General features: G+C 38.6%; 1 protein-coding gene and 1 non-coding gene across 2 annotated transcripts in view; one reads left to right on the top strand and one right to left on the bottom strand.

The window, feature by feature from the left end:
* Positions 1 to 23,987, bottom strand: part of TENM2 (teneurin transmembrane protein 2) — a 1,394,720-nt gene that overhangs the window by 1,236,282 nt on the left and 134,451 nt on the right. The gene's annotated exons all lie outside the window — the stretch shown is intronic.
* On the top strand, positions 23,482 to 23,553 carry TRNAC-ACA (transfer RNA cysteine (anticodon ACA)). The gene has a single exon. It is a non-coding gene; the product is annotated as a tRNA-Cys (tRNA).

Raw genomic sequence — 23,987 nt, 5'->3', positions numbered from 1 at the left:
GAAGAATATGAGGCATCCTTTTAAAGTGGGTTTTCCCATACATGTCCAGGTGTACCCAGGTGTATATACTTGGGAGATGCACTGCAAAGTGATCTCAGGGGTCCATTTATTCTGAATTCCTCCCTTATGAGTTACATCACTGGCTTATTGCAACTCAAAATAGGCTTTAAGATCATGGGTCAGCAAGAGAGAAGCAAGAACAACCAGAATCTGGCCTGTTTCTAGAAAGAATCCCATAGGAATAAAAGCCTCAACTCAAAACATAAGAATTTTCTTTGAAGTAGATGAACACATGATTCTGCAGATAATAATTAAATGATTCCTTTTTCACTTCTTCCTCAGGTATTACTTTGCACATCAATACAAGTTTCTGGTAATTTGTTGAGAAACATTTTAGGCACGGCCCGCAGTTTTATACATCCAGGTCAGAAACACCACCTGAGGGTCCATGAAATCATGTACAACAAGACCCACCTTTTAGGAGGAGAACTGGCTCTGGGAATAGGCATATCTTGATGATTTGAGGGGCACACAAAGTCCTTGACTTCCTCCAAATGTATTACTTTCAATTAGCTACACTGTTGACCTCCAAATCTACATAGCTTCCTAATTCTGCCGTTAGTCATTCCATTGAGTTAGGTATTAACCATCAAAGGTCGCCATTAAAGTGTATACATGCTATGCTGAAGGGGAGTGTGGACCATTAACATCCATTTACACATTTGCCAGGATTTATTAGGCTCATAAGCTGTCACTTGAGAGCATTGCCTATAAAGAACAGAATGTGTGGGACAGGTCAATCAGCTTGGGGAGGTGAGAGTGAGAGAGAAGGAAGAAATGGAAAGGATGAGGCAGTTAATGGAATACATGCAACTATTCAGTGGGGCAGCCTGAAAGCTGGCTGCTGTAAACCCTAGCAGAAAATAGGAAAAAATTGCCAAATAAAATAAAAGGCTTAGCATAACACTCGAGCACATGAATCTTGAAAGATTCACTTCGTTTTACTTGTTACTTATAATTAGCAAGGTACTTACATAAATTGGGACCTCAGGGCTCAAAAACTGAAAATCCTAGGGATGCTTTACCACAGTTCGGGTTTCAGCCATAGATTTATTTATCAACTAAGGTATGTGGAAAGTATCCATGAGGTTGAATAGAAGACCACGGGAAGAAATCTGAAATCAAGTAATCTAATCTCTCTGCCTCATTTTATCCATCTGGAAATAAAATATAACTATAGCTATTTCCTACCAATTCTCACAGGGTTGGTAGAAGATTTAAATGAGCTTCACAATCTTTTTTGAGATTCTCAAGAAGCTGCTTGCAATATATCAAAGTATTTAAACTGTGTTCCCCATTGTATAAATTCAAAGTACTTGTCAGCACCCCATGAATGTTTTACTAAGGTCACCTGAAGGAAACACACTTATTCCAGGTTACTATTTTCCACTCTAATCTATATAGAGCAAAGTTTTTGATCCTATCAGCTGTTTGATCTTGTCAGTTATAATCAAGGAGTTTCCTATAAAAAGAAAGAAAGAGTTATGTATTCCTGGAGACTTTCAAAAGCACACTGCATTAAGCAAGTGGAGACCGAGGGGTTAGTCTCTCACTTTTCTTTTGCCTGGGGCCACTGAGAAAGACCCAAGACTCTTTTCCATGAGAGACGGCGGGGCGGGGTACCTAATCTGGACCCTGCCTGACTCCCTCATCCTGCCAGGTCCTACCGTCTTGCTCACTCATGGTGCCCTGGCCCTGCAGGCTTTCTTTCTGTTCCTCAAACACTCACGCTCCTTTTAGCTTAAAGTCTCCGCTCGCTCTCTGTACTGCCTGGTGTTCCTTCTGTCATTCCCTCTGTCAGATCTTGGCCCCAAAGGCTCTTTCTTCTCATTCAAGTCTCAGCTAAAAAGTCCTCTTTTTTGAGGCAATTCTCCTGACCGGCTGCCCCAGTACTCTGTTTGGGTTTCCCGTCACCATGCCCGAGCCTCTTGTTGTTTCCATAATCTTCAACTGCCATCTAATAGTGCCCTCCTCATTCACTCATGTGTTACCCACCTCCTGCTGGAAGATGGTCTCCATGAAAGCATGGGCCTTGTCTGCCATGTTTTCTTTTTTTTTAATTGAAGCAGAGTTGCTTTACAATGTCCTGTTAGTTTCTGCTACACAATAAAATGAATCAGCTATATGTAGGCATGCATCCCTTCCCTCTGGAGCCTCCAGCCTCCCCCATCCCGCCCCTCTGGCCATCTCAGAGTGCCCAGCCAAGCTCGCTGCACTGTCCAGCAGTCTCCCACCAGCTGTCTGTTCTGCACATGGCAGTTTATGTATGTCAGTGCCACTCGCCCAGTTCATCCTGCCCGCGCCTTGCCATCCCGCATGTACACACATCTGTTTTCCATGTCTGAGTCTCTATTCCTACCCTGTAAATAGGTTCACTTGCACCAGTTGTTAAAAGTTGGAAGTCTAACACTAAATAAAAAACAATGCAAGAAAAGGTGATCTGAACATGCAGTCATTCTAGGCAAATATGATAAATAAATGAATGAATTATCTCAGCCTTGGGAACTCTGTGACATGGTTTTCTTTGCAGCCATACTCTTAACTGGATCAGTGATCTTTGTCAAGTCCATTAATATTACAGGCTTGGAATCTTTATCCTAGGGATGGATATATGAAGCATATGTGTTTCTGCTCCACCCTGCTGCACCCATGATGGGCATCTTTAGTTGATCTTGTCACTTTTCCACCCAGCCATATGGGGCTCATATTCTTTGTGAACACAACACCCCAAGCAGCCACTATTAAGACTTTGCTGATAGCATTTGAGATACAAACTTTTCTGCCACCATGCTATTAAGTGATTTCTAATGATCCTTTCAGGCTCTGCTCAAATATCTATGATTTAAGAAAAGAGTCAAAGAAAATCATAATCTTACCAAAAGTTCCAAAATTTCTGTTCACACCTCAGGACCTAGCAAGACGGTGGCAAGAAGCACTAGGAAGGAATCTAAGTTTACAATGTCCTAGGATGTCATGAATGTCTCAGAGAGATAACATCTGATGACTATGCATTTTCCCTCCTGAAGATTGAGAAAGGTGCGATAAGACACTGAAACACTGTGAGAAACGTAAACCTCCTTTTTGTACTTTTTTTTTCTTCAATTCAAACCCCATTCCAGGGCTCTCCCTGGTGGTCCAGTGGTTCAGACTCTGTGCTCCCAAGGGCAGGGGGCACAGGTTTGATCCCTGGTTTAGGGAACTAGGATCCCACATACCACAGTTAATGAATCAATTGCTACAAATTTTCAAAATTAAAAAAAAAAATCCCATTCTGAGATAAGAGTCACTATGATTTCGTTGGCATCCTGCTAGTAACCATGTCCATATCCATCTGTACCTCTTCACTGCTCTCAAGGTGATGAGTTTCATGGCTCATCATCTTTCAGTGGAGAACTACCAATCTGGGTTTTCAGCCTTGTCTAGTTTGGTCTTTTCCCAGCCTTTCTTCCACACAACATGAGATCACAGTTTATCAATGAAAATTCCTATCTCTCCATCCATATCACTCCCTGACTGAAAATGTTCCAATGGCTTCCTTCCTCTTTCAAGGTAGTACCTACACTCTTTACCCTGAGCTGCAGAGTCCTTCCTGACCCAGCCATGCCATGGCACTTATTTCCCTCAACATGCTCCTTGCTAGTCTCCAAGGCTAACTTCTTTTTCTCTGTGGCTAGTGTTTCCTGCCCCAACCCAGCCAGCCTGCCTCATCTAAGATGCTACTCACATACCACCTACCCTGCAGGTCTTCTCTACCTTCAAGCCCCTTGCTCAGGCTGAGATGTGAGCTTCTCAATAGAAACCTATTACAGTGTCTACACTTGTGACATCACTTGTCACTCTATCTTATAATTGCATTTCATTTTCCCTCCTCCCACAGACAGAGTTCTTGGGAGCATAGAAGTACCAGTATCTGCCTCCTCAGTGGACATCACAGTTGTCTCCATGTGTTTAATACATAGGAACTCAAAAGTGCATTTTAAATGTGACCTATTTCCTGCTTTGGAGGTTTGTCTGTCTCTGATGGGTTTTTTAGGTTGTTGTAATAGGTCACCAGCACTTCGCAGAGTGCTCATGACATATTATATACTCACTATGCATCTCGGTGGAACCTGCATCTCTCACCTTAGGGTTTCCATGGTGGCTCAGTGGCTAAAGAATCTGCCTGCAATGCAGGAGACCTGGTTCAGTCCCTGGGTTGGGAAGATCCCCTGGGGGAGGAAATGGCAACCCACTCCAGTATTCTTGCCTGGAGAATTCCATGGGCAGAAGAGCCTGGAAGTCTATAGCCTATGGGGTCACAAAGAGTTAAGACACAACTGAGTGAGCATTTATTTTATTTTTATGCATATTAAACACTTGAATAGGTTATTTTCATGTAAAAATATAGTGACATCTGTTATGTGTCAGGCAATTTTCTACATATTTTTAAAACATTAACTAATTTTATTTGTATTTGAGTTGGGTACTATTCATTTCCTCATTTAGAGATAAGGAAACTGAGGCAGAGAGAAACTAAGAAATTTGCACAGGGTAACAAGGTTAATGGGCAGAGGGGACAGGGAGCAGGGATGTGTGACAGGTGACTTTTGGAATGGATGTATGCATACGTGAAAACAGGGATCAGTCATGGTTGGGGTCTCTGATGGTTGCATTAAGTGGACCCTATCATTAGAACTAGGCAACCCCTTGTCAGCACTTTCTACCTTTGCAATCAAAAAGCCTAGCTTTTCTTATAATACTATCTCAAGTCCTTCTCCAGAATAAACTGTGAAGGATGAGAACTCCTTGAGAAAGGCTGAAAGGAGACAAAGCAAAATATAGAGAGCTCTGCACTGCCCTTGCTAGGCAACATCTGCTCCCTCCCTCCCCCTTCACTTGTGATATATTGGCACATAAGCACATTGATACTCATGAGAAAAATTACAGTCATCAAGGTTATCTCCCCAAGAAGCAACTCTCTTTCTTTATTAATATGCTTCAGATTGTCGCAACACTACAAAGCTCAAAATAAGTTTTCTTTGATCAATAAATTGTAGGCTGAGAAAGAAAATACTAATTTTCCATTTCTTTGAGACCCAGCACTAATACATAACAGAGCTTTCCAAAAGGGTTTTCAGAAACCTGATATAGAATTATCTGAAATTACACTCGACCATCCCAACAAGATCATTCTGATCTCTGCCACTTTAGAGAGGTATCTTTTGTACTTGGCAGGCATTTTTTTAATGTAGAAACCTTCATGTATAGATACATTTTTCTATTTAAGTGTAAGCTGGGCAAAGAAAGCATTCTACATCTCTAAGTCAGTCCCTAAGAGAAAGATCGTTGAACTCTCTCTACCCTGTCAATTTTGGGCTTCAAAACATGCCCCTTTCACCTCCAAGAGGAACTTCATTTTTAATCCAATATACAAAGGAATATTAAACCTTGCCTTCCATGCAATAAAAAGGTGTCAAATGATGTCAAATAGCCTGCACACTGGAAGAACGCTAGGAATAAACAGGAATAGTCATGAAAAAATAAAAGCAACTCTACTTGGAGGCACATTTAATCACACATTGAATCAGAGGCAGTGCCCCACAGAAGAACTGGATTCTTAGTCCTTGGGTTGGACTGTGACACTAGTTTTGCCAAGGGATTTGGTGGCTTATTTAAACTCTCAAAGTTTGCTTGGTTGTCTAATCTCTAAAACAGTGGTTCTCGACTGGGGACAATTTTATCCCCTTGGGGACTTTTAACAATTCCAGACATATTATTTTTGTTGTTGCAACTGCGGGGTTGGGAGAGGAGTGCTATTGGCATCTAGTGGGTAGAGCCAGTGAAGTTGCTGAGCATCTTACAAGGCATCTGGCAACCCCTATCCACCCCCAACAAAGAATTATCTGGCCCATGTTGAGCCAGATATTCTGCTCCAGAATAAAGTAGAATTAGATGACAAACACTCATGATTCTATTATTTTTTGGTGGTTTTTGTGATTCTAAGAGGTATGGTCCGAACACTAGACCCATGTCTTTCTAAGTTCCATGAGCATGACAAATTTGGGCTTTCACCATATTTTTGTTTAGGGTCCCTCATTTCTATGATGAAAGATCACAGAGATAAAGCCAAAAAGTTTATCAGGTCAAAAAGGTTCTGTGAATCATTCTACAAATACTTATTGGGGACCTTCTATGTCCCCATAATTTCATGAGGCTCCATAACACAGTCATGATCAACTGATGAAGTACTTAACAGTATCCCTGACTTCTAATCTGGAGCATCTTTAACACAGATTCAGTAGACTGAATTCCTCAGGTTCCATAAACTGTGTATGGAATAGGGACGGATTTACTACCATCCCTACTTAGAATTATCATCAAATAAACCATTCTATTGGTAAAGCTTAAATTCTTAATTTCAAAGATAAAAGACTCTATTTGTTTTTACAGATAGATACTTTCATGTGAAATTAGCTATGGTACGGTAAGTCTTATAAAAATCAAGCTAATGGAAAGGCCAGACCAACGGAAAGAAATTAGTGAATTATAAAACAGCTAAAGGAAGAAGGCTAGGGCTATTTTACACTTCTAAAACACTTTTCACTATTTTAATAAAATGTTTTCATGTATAATATCACAAATCTTTAAATTAGTGTTGAAATAAGAGTCCTACCTATTATTTTACCCATTTCATAGGTGAAGAAATTGAGGTTCAGAGGCAGGGTACCCTGAATAAAGCTACAAAAATGTTGGAGTAAATGAATATGTTAATGAAAAAACTAATGACTTATAACAACTGTATCGAATCTCCAGCTCAAGTGATGGGCCATGGTGGCCACAAAAATGCACTGCCCACATCTCTCCATGTGGCAGCAAATCTCTGTTATCTGTGAGGATCCACAACCACATTCACAGAGTCCTTGCTTTTTCTGGAATGCTCTCAACCAATGACTGCACAGGCCTCCTCCTATAGGACACAGAGCTTCACAGGATGACTTTAGCAAGAGGACTTTGCATCAAACTGCTCCTAATTGTCTTACAACTGTGCCGCAGTCTAAGACTTTCTTAGTAGTTGCATCTTCCTTCCACCACTTCTTTCTCAGGTGTCGGACCGACATTATGGTTTGAAAGCTTTCCCGGCCACTCCTGCTCCTTCTCCTTGTCCTTCACAGATGTTTCCTTCCATTAATCTCCTGCATGTGTAATTTCATCACAGCATCTTCTTCTCAAAGTATCTCAACTAATCCTAAGAAGGTAGGCCTTCTCTGCCTCATGTAGGAATAAGCATTATCAGAGAGACCTTCCCATGCACCAGGTGATGTGTGAATTGCCTTATAAGTACCTCATTTCATTTTCAAAACAACTTAACTTAGTGTGTATGTATTCCAATTTTATAATCGCAGAACTGTACCAAGATCTCTCAGCTATTTCCTGGCAAACGTAGGCTTCCATCTAGGCAGTATGACCCTGTAGACCCAAGCTGTCTTAACCATGATGCTAAACTTCCTTAACCACTTTTATTTATCATAGGTAAACATTACTACTAAAGCATGTTTAATGCATCCCCTAATTAAAATTCTTTTTTCAACATTGCTTATGCTATTTTTTCTTACACTATAATTTATTTTCTATTTTTAAGCTTATTTTTAGATTCCCAAATAATACAAGAACTTGTTTTTATTCTAATAGCATCTAATAATACAGAGACAGAAATACTATTTATAACCAACTAACTACAGACCATAGCTTTTGAGGAGGTGAATTTCCATGAAGAGTCCCCTATTTGAATTATTCTTTATTCCAAATGAGTCAAGTGTAGAGATATTTGAAACTACAATTTGAATCCTGGTTTCTAGCTCTGAATAAATGGCAGGGCCTTGAGGGACAGTGGGTGCCCTGAATTTTAAGGAGAGAATCCAGGGGGAAAATGCACCACTTATTATTAAGAATAGATCCATATAACTGCAGTGAAGAGGCTATCTTTTGAAGGAGATAAAATGTCAATGTAGGTGCCCTCAGATTTTTTTTTTTTTTTTTTTGAAAGCCACAGTGAGTGGAAGTCATTCACCTCTGAGAAATCATTTCACAGACTGAGACTATCCCAGCCTCCTGAATTAGACTCCCACAACCAGCCCAGGTAGCCTTACTCCTTCAGAGTCTCCTTCCTGTGATCTCTCCTTTATTGTGCAAATTCAACTTTGGTCACCTACACACTCTTCTTTAACAAAAGTTACTCATTTTTAAGTGTGTGATCTTGGATCTCAGCTTCAAGGTCTTCCTGGAGTTTAGCTGAGATGACTTTGTTATTTGCAAATCCTGGTTGACTCCTGTCCTCTCTCTTGATGCTAATGCCCTTTCCTTCTCATTCAAAGTTTCAGAATCTCCTCTCAGCAAACAGAGAAGGCACGGATGAGGCCGCATTCCCTTCTCAAGAGCCACATTTCAACTTGATCTTTTCACTCTCTGTCAAATTCAAATGTCACTCCACTATTCATGTGTATGGGGAGGATTCTAATATACACCTCTTCGGCTTCTTTCAAAATTGCTTCAATTTCTCTGAAGTCAAAAACCTTTTCAACCTTTGGAAATTATCTATGGAATCCATTAACATGGCTTATTCAGTAGACAATATAGACACTGTTGAGGGTTCCCAAGATAAGAGAGAAGGTAAAATTTAAAAAAGAAAAAAAAAGAAAGCAAATAAAGTTTTAATAAAATGGCAAAAAAATTTAAAATATTTTCTGCAAAATTTTTTTCATAAAGAATTTCAACTTTTATGAGTAAGACCTCTGACTATGTATTTCTTCCTTGTAGAGATACACTCTCATAGCTAATTTTAACTGGCATCTTCTCTATCAAACACTCATAATTATTTTCCTGATACAAGTGGAAAGTTCAGTCAATTTTGCCTTTACATCTTAGCAAGTAAGTTTTTAAATAGGACAATTTGTTCAATTAACTCCTGTTTTTTTTCTCCAAATGTATAAAAATATGGTGAGGTCTACCTTTGCTTCTTTAAAACTGAGCTAATAATTTACAACCATGTTTCTGAGTCTTCCTATAGGAAAGAGTCTTTCCTATAATATTCAAAGTAGTAAATGAATGGAAGGGCAGAATAAACAATGTATATATACTATCAGTTTTGCCAGTATGGAGAGATAGATGGAGAGATCTGTAGGTAGACAGATTGAGAGATAAATAGAATATAATGGCCTTTCTTGGAACTGATGTGGGTCTTTTGGTGGTGGTTTTGGTGGGGTGGTAGCCATAATGTTTAAAGATTAGGGACCGTGGACAGAGGAGCCAGGTGGGCTATAGTCCAAGGGGTCACAAAGAGTCCATATGAATTAGTGACTGAGTACGCACGCCCTGTTTGTTTGGAGTATGGCAGAAAGTGAAGAGGAACTAAAAAGCCTCTTGATGAAAGTGAAAGAGGAGAGTGAAAAAGTTGGCTTAAAGCTCAACATTCAGAAAATGAAGATCATCCGGTCCCATCACTTCATGGGAAATAGATGGGGAAACAATGGAAACAGTGTCAGACTTTATTTTGGGGGGCTCCAAAATCACTGCAGATGGTGACTGCAGCCATGAAATTAAAAGATGCTTACTCCTTGGAAGAAAAGTTATGACCAACCTAGACAGCATATTCAAAAGCAGAGACATTACTTTGCCAACAAAGGTCCATCTAGTCAAGGCTATGGTTTTCCTGTGGTCATGTATGGATGTGAGAGTTGGACTATGAAGAAGGCTGAGCGCCGAAGAATTGATGCTTTTGAACTGTGGTGATGGAGAAGACTCTTGAGAGTCCCTTGGACTGCAAGGAGATCCAACCAGTCCATTCTGAAGGAGATCAGCCCTGGGATTTCTTTGGAAGGAATGATGCTGAAGCTGAAACTCCAGTACTTTGGCCACCTCATGCGAAGAATTGACTCACTGGAAAAGACCCTGATGCTGGGAGGGATTGGGGGCAGGAGAAGAAGGGGACGACTGAGAATGAGATGGCTGGATGGCATCACTGACTCGATGAAAGTGAGTCTGAGTGAACGTCGGGAGTTGGTGATGGACAGGGAGGCCTGGCGTGCTGCGATTCATGGGGTCGCAAAGAGTCAGACACGACTGAGCGACTGAACTGAACTGAACGAAGGCTGTAGATCATCGTCTCTTTCCTGGCCACATCCCTGAGAGAAGCAGAATGGGGACACCAAGCTTGCTCAGAGGTATCCTTTGTCCATACTCATTCTCAGTCTTATCGATGCCTCATAAAGCTTCTGAATGAAACTGACACTTGTCAATGAGTTTTATTCCCGTCATTTCTGTACTCATTCCCATTCTTCTAGGACCAATAATAAGACAGTTAACCTCAGTTATGTTTGGATGGGGACAGGGAAATTATTCCCTTTTAGTTTTAGAAATTTTCCACAGGTATGTATTGCTTTACAATTAAAATGTCATAGGTAAGATAAAAGATTACATGAATTTTACATAAGGTTCTGGGAGTTAGACATTTCCTATGTGCTTTAAATCTTAAAAAAGTGAATCCTTGGAGCCTTCAGGACAATCCTCAGAACAAGTCGTAAAGTAACACACCCGCCATCCCATGTACCCATGGCCCTTTGTGACTCATACAATTTCTCTTCTCCAAAATAACTGGAGAAGTTCTCATCTTCACTAATTCTCCATCCTCAGTTACTCTGAAGGCCCCTGATTAAGAGTTTATCTTCCAGGAAATGACTTGATCCCTTCCTTGGTTCCCATTCCCCTCAACCCCCATGTACCCTTACCTGAAATCCTGTACATTTCAGCAACTCATCTAATGGTCCTTCCAACACCCCCATGTGAACATCTCTTCCAGGATATGGATTGAAGACCATGGAATTAAAAATTTTAATTTATACTGTTTTCCAAAGAGCAGCATCTCTCTCTCTCTCTCTCTCTCTCTCTCTCTCTCTTCCTCTCTTATTACCATGTGTTAATTTGACTAGGATGTATTTGGAAAGAGGCCATTGTCATGATGCTGTCTCTGTTTGGCCCATCTCTCTTGATGCCACACCTCTGCTCTAATTGCTCCATTCATACTGTGAATTTCCCAATCTTCCCTTAGGAAAGCTCCTTGGAATTTCAGAAGAGCAGCATGATGCCAGATTGTATAGATTGGAACATGTTCAATTCGTGAGATTCAACTGGCAATATTAAAGAATTAATTATAATGAAAATGCAAAGAAACAGAATCTTCAGTGAATTCCATCTGGGAACAGTCTTTTCTTAGGCCTCATGTGGTTTTTTTAATCCAACTTAGCCTCCTATTTTCTCGTTTCTTCATGTAATGTGAAATAATCGAACACTCTGAGATATTGGACCTAAATTTTTGATAGAGGCTATCATCAGATTTCAAATTGTTCGCAAAACAATTTATTACCCCCAAAAGGTGGCTACATATCCAGCCTGTATTCCAAATGTACATGAATTTTTTTCCCCCAAGGGCCTGACTTATATTCTAACTACTCTGGGATGTTATTGCATACATATAAAAGGACTGACTCAATAGGAAACTGCTGAAGATTTACACATCTTTTATTGAGTTAAAACAGCTATTAATCTAGGTGGGAAGAATCTATTTCCATTTTCCACAGTGAAGGGAGAAGAAGAAAGACTATGGTATTCATGCCCTGCCAAACAAAATTCTTTGCTGTTTACCTGGATGATTTTTTAGGTACATTGACTCATCTCTCATGTTTAGAAACAATGATGAAGTTGTTGCCAGGAAAACAGCTTCTGTGTGTCATATATGGATTAGCCTCCTCCTTGCCCTGCAAGTTCACTGTCAATCATTTTAATGTCCCAGTCTAACATACATTTTGCAGTGTATATTTTGGTGTCAACTCACAATATGGCAGAATAAAGAAAAAAGTGACAAGGGAATTGATATCCAGTTCACATCAGGCATATAAACATATGGTCAAGTGAACAAATTAATAAATCTAATGCAAAAATAAGTGAACACATTACTTACATTAGTAATTTGGATACGGCATACAAGAGAATAGAAACAACAGCTAGAAAACAACTGGTTAAGGTAATAATTTCATTGTCTTGCCTGGCAAATCCCACGGACAGAGGAGCCTGGTGGGCTGCCGTCCATGGGGTCGTGAAGAGTTGGACACGACTGAGCGACTTCACTTTCACGTTTCACTTTCATGCACTGGAGAAAGAAATGGCAACCCACTCCAGTGTTCTTGCCTGGAGAATCCCGGGGGTGGCAGAGCCTGGTGGGCTGCTGTCTATGGGGTCACACAGAGTTGGACGTGACTGAAGTGACTTAGCAGCAGCAGCAGCAGTATATGAAACAGCAGTCTCATAAAATTATCATATCTCTTCTACTATGAAAAAAATTATATTTCAGAATAGAAGATTTGCTCAAAATGTATCGGCTTTATAGTTTTGGTGATTTAAGAAAAGAAAGGAATGGAAATGAAGTACCAAATATCTGCATTTGTTGTTTGGAATGCAGACTGGGTATATATTTTCATACAAACAGCAACAAATGTGGACACCAAATATAGCATAGATGACAAATCTGACCCTGGAGAGGGGACTTGGGTCATCCCTTATCTGCAGTATGCAATGAATTCCTTCTGTTTTTGCTAGCTCAATAAGCCCTCCCTCCCTACAACACTGATCCTTGATTGAATTGGTACCATAGGATGCCACTTTGGTTTCTTTCTCTGTAGCTTAATGAAGGCACTAGGTTTTAATTTTATAATGATAATGATCATTATTATTATCATTGTCATTGAACAAGAGCTATACCCTAGCACAGATTAAAATTCAAATACTTAAATGCATGGATAGTTAAAAGTGGCAGCATTGAGATCTTACTCAAGGTCCCATATGTAATATTTTGCTCTCCAGATTATCAAAGAACTACAGCAGACAAATTATTGATATTATTCATAAGTGAGAATAGTACATAACAGCTATATCTAGATAAACCAAAATATAAGGGGGAGTGTTAAAGAAATATTCTTGAAACATTATTTAAAATAATATAACATATTTAAACATTCTAAGAAAACATAAATTCAGCAGTTTTTGTCATCCAAAATTTTTTGTTTCTTTGCATCTCTCCAAATGAAGCCTATTCTAGGAGTTATCTCTTTGGAGAGAGACAGAGAATGGAGAAGAATCGATGCTATGCAAGAAAACCAAGCAATGGCAAGAACGCATTTGCCTGCTATATTTCTGTGTTTTCTGCCATATTTCTCTTTTCACAATTAAAGTGCAAATCTTCAATATAAGAAAACATGCACATGAAAAATGACCGTACACAAATTTTCCATTATGGAGAGATCCTGTGTCTTTTTCTGAGCTTCAAAAAATGTTTTGATTATTAAAAAAGAAAAGACAGTCTAGTCTCAGCTCACAAGAACATGGATTTAAACAGGGAAGATTTAAAGTCAAAGAAAAAAAGTTAAGGGCCATGGGATGGACACGTACATACTGCTATATTTAAAATGGATCACCAACAAGGACCTACGGTATAGCACAGGGAACTCTGCTCAGTGTTGTGTGGCAGCCTGGATGGGAGGGGAGTTTGGGGAAGAAAGGACGCATGGATATGTGTGGCTCAGTCTCTTTGCTGTTTACTTGAAACTACCACAGCATTGTTAATCGTCTATAACCCAAAACAAAACAAAAAGCTTAAAGTTTGGGGGGAAAAAGTTAAAGAATCATCAAGGTAATAAACCTGGCAGAGGTGGCATTCAGATATTCTTATTTCCAATTTATTCTGGAAAATTCTTTGATATGATGCACTTAAATGACAATCAATTAACCAGAGCATCTCAAAATATATGGGCTGAATGCCTCCAATATGTATGTTAGGTCTCGATATACTGAGATTAAATGAGCTCTAGTGTTCTTGCCTGGAGAATCCCAGGGACCGGGGAGCCTGGTGGGCCGTCTATGGGGTTGCACAAAGTCGGACACGACTGAAGTGACTTAGCAGCAGCAGTATTACCCTATTCTTGGCCTGGAAAATTCCATGGACAAAGGAGCCTGGTGAACTACCATCCATGATAAGATGAGCAGTTTATTTGGAGGGAGGAATGACTTTTCAAACATTGGTTCATTCTTTATTTACTACCATGAATCCTCTCAAGATGGGATGGCTTTAACTACTTAGACACTTACATATGTCTCCAGTGGTCTTTATATTGTCAACAGATGGAATTACACTTTTTGTCAAAGGAACATGTCTCTAGTTCTTTAACATTGCTACACCCCAGTAAACAAGGTGAGAGACAGCAAAGCAAAATAAAAACTGTTTTACTTATCTGTTATATCAAATCTAAAATTTAAGATGTCTGAGATTTGTTAGCAGATTTAGTTAGTGATGGACAACACAACATATAAAGAGATTACCAACAGGACAGACTGGATGACAAATTATATCTTTGGAGGGGAGATCGTCAGCCTCCTAACCCCCAACACTGCTCTGCCATAACGTAGATAGTTATCTTGGTAATGGCAAAAGAAATTGGTGGGAGATAACTCAGAAACTTTCATCTAATTCTGGAGCTTATTAAATTTATTTACATTGGTCTGAAAGGCAAGAAATAAGACCCTAATTTCATGGCATGAGGGTATACCATATGGCCAATAAAATTTTCTAATAATCTGCCAGCCAAAAGATTTCTGTCTTTATTTCCATCACTCTAAGGCCCTAAGGACCACATGTGTGGTAAGAAATAGGGAACATTACCGTTGCTAACATTCCTAGGGCAAAGTTTGTAAAATGCTGGTACCAACACTAAATATTGAAAAACCAAAGAATGGATGTTCCAGTCATTTTAGTCATTAAGGTTAAAGTGAGCAATAAACTGTATTTAAAGAGTTGAATTAAAGATATTAAAATTTAAAAAATAAAAAGCTAAAAAAAACAAACAAACAAACAAAAAATAAAGAGTTTAGAGAATTTGGAATCAAGAAACCAACATTCATAAGTTATATCTTTCTTTTTTTTGTTCAGTGCTCAGTACTGCTCTTTATAGTTTTCTTATAAAATATCTACTGTGTTATATGAGAAATTGGTCAATGCATACTAATATGATGAAACAAATAATACTTTCAAGAAACTTTTAAGCTGAGTCAAAATAAGTGTTTCTTAGTGAACATTCCGGAGAAGGCAATGGCAACCCACTCCAGTAACTCTCGCCTGGAAAATCCCATGGACGGAGGAGCCTGGTAGGCTGCAGTCCATGGGGTCGCTAGGAGTCAGACACAACTGAGCGACTTCACTTTCACTTTCCACTTTCATGCATTGGAGAAGGAAATGGCAACCCACTCCAGTGTTCTTGCCTGGAGAATTCCAGGACGGGGGAGCCTGGTGGGCTGCCATTTATGGGGTCACACAGAGTCAGACACGACTGAAGTGACTTAGCAGTAGCAGTAGCAGTGAACATTCCATTACTCCCCATCCATTTTATCAAATAAGACCTGTTCAGTTATAATTAGTTCTTGGGGGCTCTGTCCTCTTTATTTTTTTTTTTTTTAAATTAAAAGCCCTTAAAAGTGTGCTATTTGCCCATAAGGTCTAACTGGCTTAAACAGATAGTGCCTTACTATTTTCCAATATACAGTAAAAATACCATAAAGTTTTGCAATTAGTGAAAAAAGTAAAAAACTCAGCAAGAAGTCCAGTTTTTCCTCTCAACTATCCATTAATGAAGGTTTCAACGTTAATTGCCTTTCATTAAAAATTCTCTAAAACCCTTTCTTAACATTCCATACAAAATCAAATTAGCCTCTAAGCTTTGGAACAATCTCTATAATTCTGTTGTGGACTCCTTTGTTCATTATTTGGATGTGAGATTAAGTAATGAACGCATGCCTTTCAGATACTCTGGAGTACTGACTTTAAATTTAGGGGCATTATTACTGAATTCTTTTATTCAAGTCTTCTCTGAAATGGGTCATATTAGACAGAATCCTATTACCATGAGCACTGATTAAAAAAAAAAAAAAAAAAAAAAAAAACCTCTGCCATATAACAGGACTGATGTTCATGCCCCCAAAGTCTTACCTATGGAAACAGTGCTTTTGTTCATACTTGTTCCTGCAAGGATGAGGTCCTACTGTGTGCAAGGCACTTAGTCACCTAGTACTCTTCTTGCTCTGGACAAGGGTTCATAGCCTCACCTATGACCTAACTCTTCATGAGTCCTTGGGTAAGTTACTGATTGAGTTATGTACTTCTCCTCCTAAAAGTGGAGAAAACGACAGAGTAACCTCATTCAGTTATATATGAGGCAAGGCAAGCAGAGTACTTAACACAGTGAAAGGCCCTCTCCTACCTATTGCGAGAAAGGCAAGATAATGTTTAGATTCAAAATGCCTACTGTCAAGTAGGAGAGAAATAATGTGTATCAGTGTCTACAATGAAGGTAGTGTCACTGTGGGTCTTAAATAATATCCAGAAGGGGTGCCAGAAGGGTTAAAATAGAGGGAAGGATATGAGGGAAAATGCTTTCTGCTGGATAGTTGCTGTCAACTACAAATTGGCCACTTGCCTTTGGCCCTTGCTATCTACCTCTACAAGGATTAAATCAGGTGCTGCTGCAACTGCTGATTTTCAACACCCCTGAAAGAAGTTCAGGATGGAGAGCAGAAATGAGGTACTCTGTGCTGGAGGGCAAAACTGGCAGAACCGGTCTTCAGATAGATATTTTCAGGAGCCGATGTTATGAACCCAATTCTCATATTTCCCCCCATCTAGAAAAGCACTAAAATCCCTCATGGTGACGACTGCTCCTTATGACTAGCAGAAAGCTTCATAAGACTAAAAGAAACCTTCTGCAAAAAAAAAAAAATATATATGTGCTTGATTGCATGTATTCCCTGTCACCAAAATCACATATATTTTGACATTTGCCCCTACCTCTGTGGAGCAGTTTCTCAGGGCTATCTGAAATGCTATCTCCTGGGTGATAGTCCTCATTTTGTCCCAACTAAACCTTGGTTCACAACTCTCCTGCTGTGCAATTTTTAAGTCAACATTGTTAATAATTTCACATCAAGGAAGAGGCTAGGCTTTCCATGAAAGTCCAACAACTGTTGCCATTGAGAAGTGGATGAGTTGAAGTTGCATCAGATTTGAACTTTTCCTAATGGGATGTAGTTTAAGAGAATAGACTTTAAGATAAACAAGGATTTGAATTCCTGTTCTCTCATTTCAGTTCAGTCACTCAGTCCTGTCTGACTCTTTGCAACCCTACGGACTGCAGCACACCAGGTTTCCCTGTCCATTACCAACTCCAACTCTTTTTCTCTGCTGGGTTGTTAATTTAATCTCTCTAAACTTCAGTCATGTATGGATGTGAGAGTTGGACTGTGAAGAAAGCTGAGCGCCAAAGAATTGATGCTTTTAACTGTGGTGTTGGAGAAGACTCTTGAGAGTCCCTTGGACTGCAAGGAGATCCAACCAGTCCATTCTGAAGGAGATCAGCCCTGGGATTTCTTTGGAGGGAATGATGCTGAAGCTGAAACTCCAATACTTTGGCCACCTCATGCAAAGAGTTGACTCATTGGAAAAGACTCTGATGCTAGGAGGGATTGGGGGCAGGAGGAGAAGCGGACGACAGAGGATGAGATGGCTGGATGGCATCACTGAATCGATGGATGTGAATCTGAGTGAACTCTGGGAGTTGGTGTTGGACAGGGAGGCCTGGCATGCTGCGATACATGAGGTTGCAAAGAGTTGGACACGACTGAGCGACTGAACTGAACTAAATTGAACTGAAGCCTCAGTTTTCTCATTGGGAAATGGAAACATTAATATCAGTTCCTCCAGATTTCTCCAAGTTTTTGAATTAACTAAGATAATTCATGTACATTTTAACCTTGGGCCTGGCACATTCTTAATAATCGTTATCCAGTAAAAGTGAGAAGAACACAAGAAAGTTAGACTTTCGTATTTGTCAAACTTCATTTTGATATATTATTTTGACTATTAACTAAAATGTGTCTGAGAATATAACAAAATACTATGTTGCCAAAAAAAAAAAAACCCAAATGAGAATTTAACATATGTTACAGTATTATTAACTAAAGTACAGGTTTTCTTCAAATTCCATAAAATTTTATGCTACTGTCCATTATTTGTCTTCATGCCTTATTCAAGATTCCACATTGTATTTAATTGTATTGAGCAGCTTCAGCTGCATGTAACAAATTCTGGTAAATTCTCTTCTCATTTTTATTCTATTACAAATATTTTCTAAGTTTCCTTGTTATGGCTTCTTAATACATCATCATTTAAATTGGACATTTAACTTCCAAATACCTGGAGTTTTTAAGTATCTTTGATATTAATTTCTCATTTAAATGCTTTCTTCTCTGCAATTACCTTTTGTGTTTTTTCATTCTTCTAACTTTATTCAGGCTTTCAATGGCTAAATCAAAGATCTCTTTTGGTAAATGTCACACCACATTTGAAAATATGTGGGTTATTTTCAAATATCTTGTGTTATTGATCTCTAATATAATCACACGGAGATAAGATAACAGATTTGGCATGATTTCAATACATTTAGACCATGAAAATTTTTTACTTGATCTTATGTGCCTGGACATGTTTCAGTGTCTCCTGGTTTATAGTCTATGGGAACTGAATAGAATGTGTATTCTGTTGTTGTTTGAAAACTGTATAAATCTTAATTATGTTGAATTGGTTCACAGAATTTTTCAGGTCTACTATATCCTTCAGCTTCTTTGTATATTCATTCTATTAATTTTTGAGAGCTTGATATTGAAACTCCAACTAAAACTCAATTTATTTACTTAAAAAATTGCAATATATAGTGGAACTACATGTACATTTGTTCTTCATTTTCTAAGTGTTATCATATTTTCATAATTAAAAAAGTAAGATAACAAAATAAAATCTGTCTTATAAAGATCTTTCATTCATATATCACCAATCACAAAAACAAATATAATAAGACTCCTTCAAATTTTTATTCCTTCCCCCTCCCTCTCTCTTGGATTCAGTGAAAGTGAAGTCGCTCAGTCGTGTCCCACTCTTTGTGACCCCGTGGACTGTAGCCCACCAGGCTCCTCCGTCCATGGGATTCTCCAGGCAAGAATACTGGAGTGCGTTGCCATTTCCTTCTCCAGGGGATCTTCCCAACCCAGGGATCAAACCCTGATTGCAGGCAGGTGCTTTAACCTCTGAGCCACCAGGGAAGCCCTCTTGGGCTCAGGATCCATATTAATAACACATCTGCCCGTTTATCTTGCAGTTACATTACTTATGTTCAAAACCAAATAACTCCAGGACTTGCATGGTGGTCCAGTGGTTAAGATCACCTTTTAATGCAGGCAGCACATGTTTGCCCACATGCCCCAACTAGAGAATCCATGTACCACCAAGGAAACAACGATCCCACCCACATGCCAGCAACTAAGGCCGAACACAGCCAAATAAATAAATATCTTAAAAAAATACCAAAACAACTATGCACAAGTTTTGTAGAAAAGGTCTCCTTTACCATCATCAACTATTTTCTTTCTGCATTTTCTGTCTATATTAATGCCTTCATTTCCTTATGCAACTTTGCAGTTATTCCCACATTCACCTAACCTTCCCTACCATGTATGGCCTCTCACTGATGAGACCTGAGAAATGTCTTTGAGATTCCTCTATCTCATTCGTCTCTCTTTCCATAGCTCTAGTTTTCACAGTCTCTCACCACGAGTACAGCAGTGATACACTGATACACACCCTTCCTGTAGGTCTCTTCCCTGCTCGAATCCCCATCACCTAAACTCGTTCTCTAAAATACAAGTTGAGTCATCTGCTTCCAGTCCCTCTAGAATTAAAAAAAAATTTCTCAGTACATACAGTATTTTATGAATCCAGATTACCTTTCCAGCTTCATTTCCTGATAAATTAAGCCCTTCTCCTTGGCAACACAGTTATTAACACTACACTCAACAAGCCACCTACATTGATCATTACCATGCAGTTTTTATTTCCTCCTCATGCTTCAGGATATAGTTCAAATGTTACATTCTCCCTAGACAATCCTTCTCACCCAGCATTAAAGATGAATTCCTCCTTTGGGTCCATCACTACGTGACCCTCTGAATTTTAGTTAACTCTTCCATAAAATGGAAATAAATGATACTTGTTCAGAAAGAGGACAGTATGAGAACCAAATGGAACAATGTTTATTCAATACTGGAATATTATAAATCAATATAGAACTAGTGCTAGGCAAGGAGCCAAGAACGTTATAGATATTATCTCATTCAATCCTTAAATATTAAGCAGATACCACAAGTGAGGGAGTATGTTCCTAATAGAAAACAAGAATAGGAGGAAAAAGACCAAAAAAAACCTTTCTCATTCATATCATCTTTCATTTCTGTTATAACACTTTACTCTTCTCAAAATTGTTGCCACACATATCACTCTTTTGATCCCTTTTCTAAAAATTACACTTTATTCTAACTTAACAACACTTAATTACTCAACATCAGCTTGTCCACTATATAGCATTAGAGGCTGTTAACCAAAGACCTAAAATGATGTAAAATAAAGTCGGGTGTTGGAGTCACATCTGAAGGGTTAAACTGCATTAATTAATTATGTAAGTTAAACTTCCTCAGGAGCCTTGGGGCAAGGGATCAATTCACAGAGCACAATTCACAGAGTAGGGGGAAAATGAAAAAAAACAATAAAAGAACCTAATTAATCATAATTAACTCTTTCAGTGATCTGATGATAACATGGTATAATAAAAGTGTTATGAATATTCTCAAAGACCATCAGGGTATCACTTGAATGCTTTCAAGAATACATCCACAGAGAACTATATTTAATATCCTATCCTATGATAAACCATAAGGGAAAATAATATTTTAAAATAATGCGTATACATATATAGATATGTATATATATATATATATATATATATATAAATATATATAACACAACACCGTACATCAACTACATATAAATTTTAAAATATTGGGAAAAAACACAAAAAATAATAAAATAAAATACTGAAGGAAAACAAAAGAATGTGTTTAACACTGGACTGAGAAGTTAGCCTCTTAGGCCCAAAATTACAGACTCATTTAAACTGCATCAATATACTATAAGCATTTACTGACCCTCCACAACGGAGTCTACTATTTTCCTAATTAAATGTATTTTATCTGTATACCTTGAAATACAGTCTCTGACAAAACACATTTTCTCCCTAGTTTTTGATAGACAGCAAATCTAAAATAATTCAAAGGAAAAATGTGCTTTGTGGAAGTAGCTTATTTCATCTTGGAGACTAAATGCATTTGCAGAAAGGATTACATTTTGTTTGGCAATTTATTTTATTGACAAAACATATTTCATCACATATTCCATCACATTCAGTAGACAAATGCATGTTGTCAAATACCCTATTTTCCTCCTTTTGATGAAAAACACATATTTTTCAGATTCCACTTTTTTTTTTTTTTTTTTTTAATGGTGGAGTCCTACAGACAAGCTCCATTTGCTCTAATTTGGCCAGAGGTGCCTAGCTTTGGATTTTATCCAAGGTACACGGTTTCTTCTTCCAATATATTATAAATTAACCTCATAGGGATATTAATGTCCATCTTCACTCATAAAAGCATCAAAATTCAGTTTACATTGTAATCATTATGATAGGATTCTATTGTCTAAACATAAAACTCAAATGGTTCCCATACACTCACCAGCTACTAAAATGCAATTACCCTTTACAAGGTAACACACATACAAAGTAAATATTTAATCTAACCTATTTGTATATCTGTTTAATGTTGGTAATTCAATTATTGTCTGTCCTTTCCATATTTGCCCTCATGCCTGATATACGTATTAAATTATAAATAAGTTCTTTGAGGTCAAGAAGCAGATCTGTGTAATTTGTTCTGAGAGCACTCGGCACAGTGCTTCATGAAAACACATGCTGGATAAATTCAGGGTTGTGGCACAATAGTAATGACCTTTCCCAGCCAAAAATCTTTTTTTGCCAGAAAATTTTGCCTTTTCTAATGTCAATAGTATGTATGGTCAGTACTGTAAAAATGTCAAAGGATGCAGAGACCAACAGTCTTGACACATGTCCTCCAGTTTACAATTTAATAGGAAGAGTAGGTATGAAGATAAATAATTGCAATACAGACTGGTCCAGGAAAAATGGCATTTTTGTTGGGTCCACACACAATACAAAGGCAAGAAGGACTGATACTGGCACACTGGAGGCAAATGGGATGTTTGAGAAATTGACATGAGTAGGGTGTTAATATTAAATGTCAATTTGCAAGTGAATACAGTAGAGAAAGGGATTCCAGGAAAGGAAAAATGTACAATGATACAGAGGAAAGAAGTGTGTGAATAAAGCCATTATTCTGTCAATAGAGTAGATAGGGTAAAGTATGAGGGTAGGGTAAAGTACCCTACCTTTACAGTGGGGTAAAGTATGAGGTAGACCTACAGGAGATGGAACTGAAGGTTGACAGGACTCTGAGGGGATTTATATGCCAAAGAGCTTGAAAAAGTCCTAGTAAATCTTGACGAAACCACTGATTGTTCAAACCACTGGTCAGATTTGCACAAAGAGTGGTTGACCTAAGAGTGTAGAGGTAATAAAGTACAACCACAAATTAGAAGCCTGTTGAATTACTCCAAGAAATATGGAGCGAGTATAAACAAAGGTAGCAGTAATATGATTAAGGAGAATGCAAGGATTCTAGAGATAACTGCATGGAAAATAAATGCGACAGCATATAAATGGCTCCCATCAATTAAAGGCAAATAGAAGGTGAAGAAGTGGAAGCAGTGACAGATTTTCTTTGCTAGGGCTCCAAAATCACTGCAGCCATGAAATTAGAAGAGGCTTGCTCCTTGGATGGAAAATTATAACAAAACTAGACAGTGTATTAAAAAATAGAGATATCACTTTGCCAAGAAAAGTACATATAGTCAAAGTCGTGATTTTTCCAGCAGTCATGTACAGATGTAAGAGTTGGACTGTAAAGAAGGCTGAGTGCTGAAGAATTGATGCTTTCAAACTGTGGTGCTAGAAAAGACTCTGGAGAGTCCCTTGGACTGCAAGGAGGTCAAACTAACCAATCCTAAAGGAAATCAACTCTGAATATTTGTTGGAAGGAATGATGCTGAAGCAGAAGTTCCAACACTTTGGCCACCTGATTCAAAGAGATGACTCATTGGAAAAGACCCTGATGCTGAGAAAGATTGAAGACAAAAGGAGAAGGGGGCAGCAGAGGATGAGATGGTTACACAGCATCACCAACTCAGTGGACACAAACTCTGGAATATAATGAAGGACAGGGGAGCCTGGTGTGCTGCAGTCCATAGGGTTGCAAAGAATTGGGTACCATTTAGTGACTTCCCTGGTGGCTCAGATGGTAAAGCATCTGCCTACAATGCAGGAGACCCAGGTTAGATCCCTGGGTTGGGAAGATCCTTTGGAGAAGGAAATGGCAACCCACTCCAGTACTCTTGCCTGGAAAATCCCACGGACAGAGGAGCGTGGTAGGCTACAGTCCTTGGGGTCACAAAGAGCTGGACACAACTGAGTGACTTCACTTTCACTTTAGTGACTGAACAACAACAACAAAAAATAAAGTGTTGAGAACTAAAGTGATTTCTAGGCTTCTGCTCTGATTAAACAAAATTTGAAAACTAGATATTTATAACTTTTTAAGTTCCCTGAAAACAATCCATAGACAGAATGAGTTCAAGAACCCTTCTCAAGTCTTATTCAAAATTTCACTTACCCAGTAATCCAAGTTCACATACATAATGAGGGCTTATGTGCAAGGCTGGTCGTCTAAGCCAGAACCTATAATATTGTAAATGTATGGATTACTGAGAATATTTGTGTTCCTCAGCT

The sequence above is a fragment of the Ovis aries genome, chromosome 5 (assembly GCF_016772045.2).
Source record: "Ovis aries strain OAR_USU_Benz2616 breed Rambouillet chromosome 5, ARS-UI_Ramb_v3.0, whole genome shotgun sequence".
NCBI lineage: Eukaryota > Metazoa > Chordata > Mammalia > Artiodactyla > Bovidae > Ovis > Ovis aries.
This window is presented reverse-complemented; position numbering and strand designations above follow the sequence as displayed.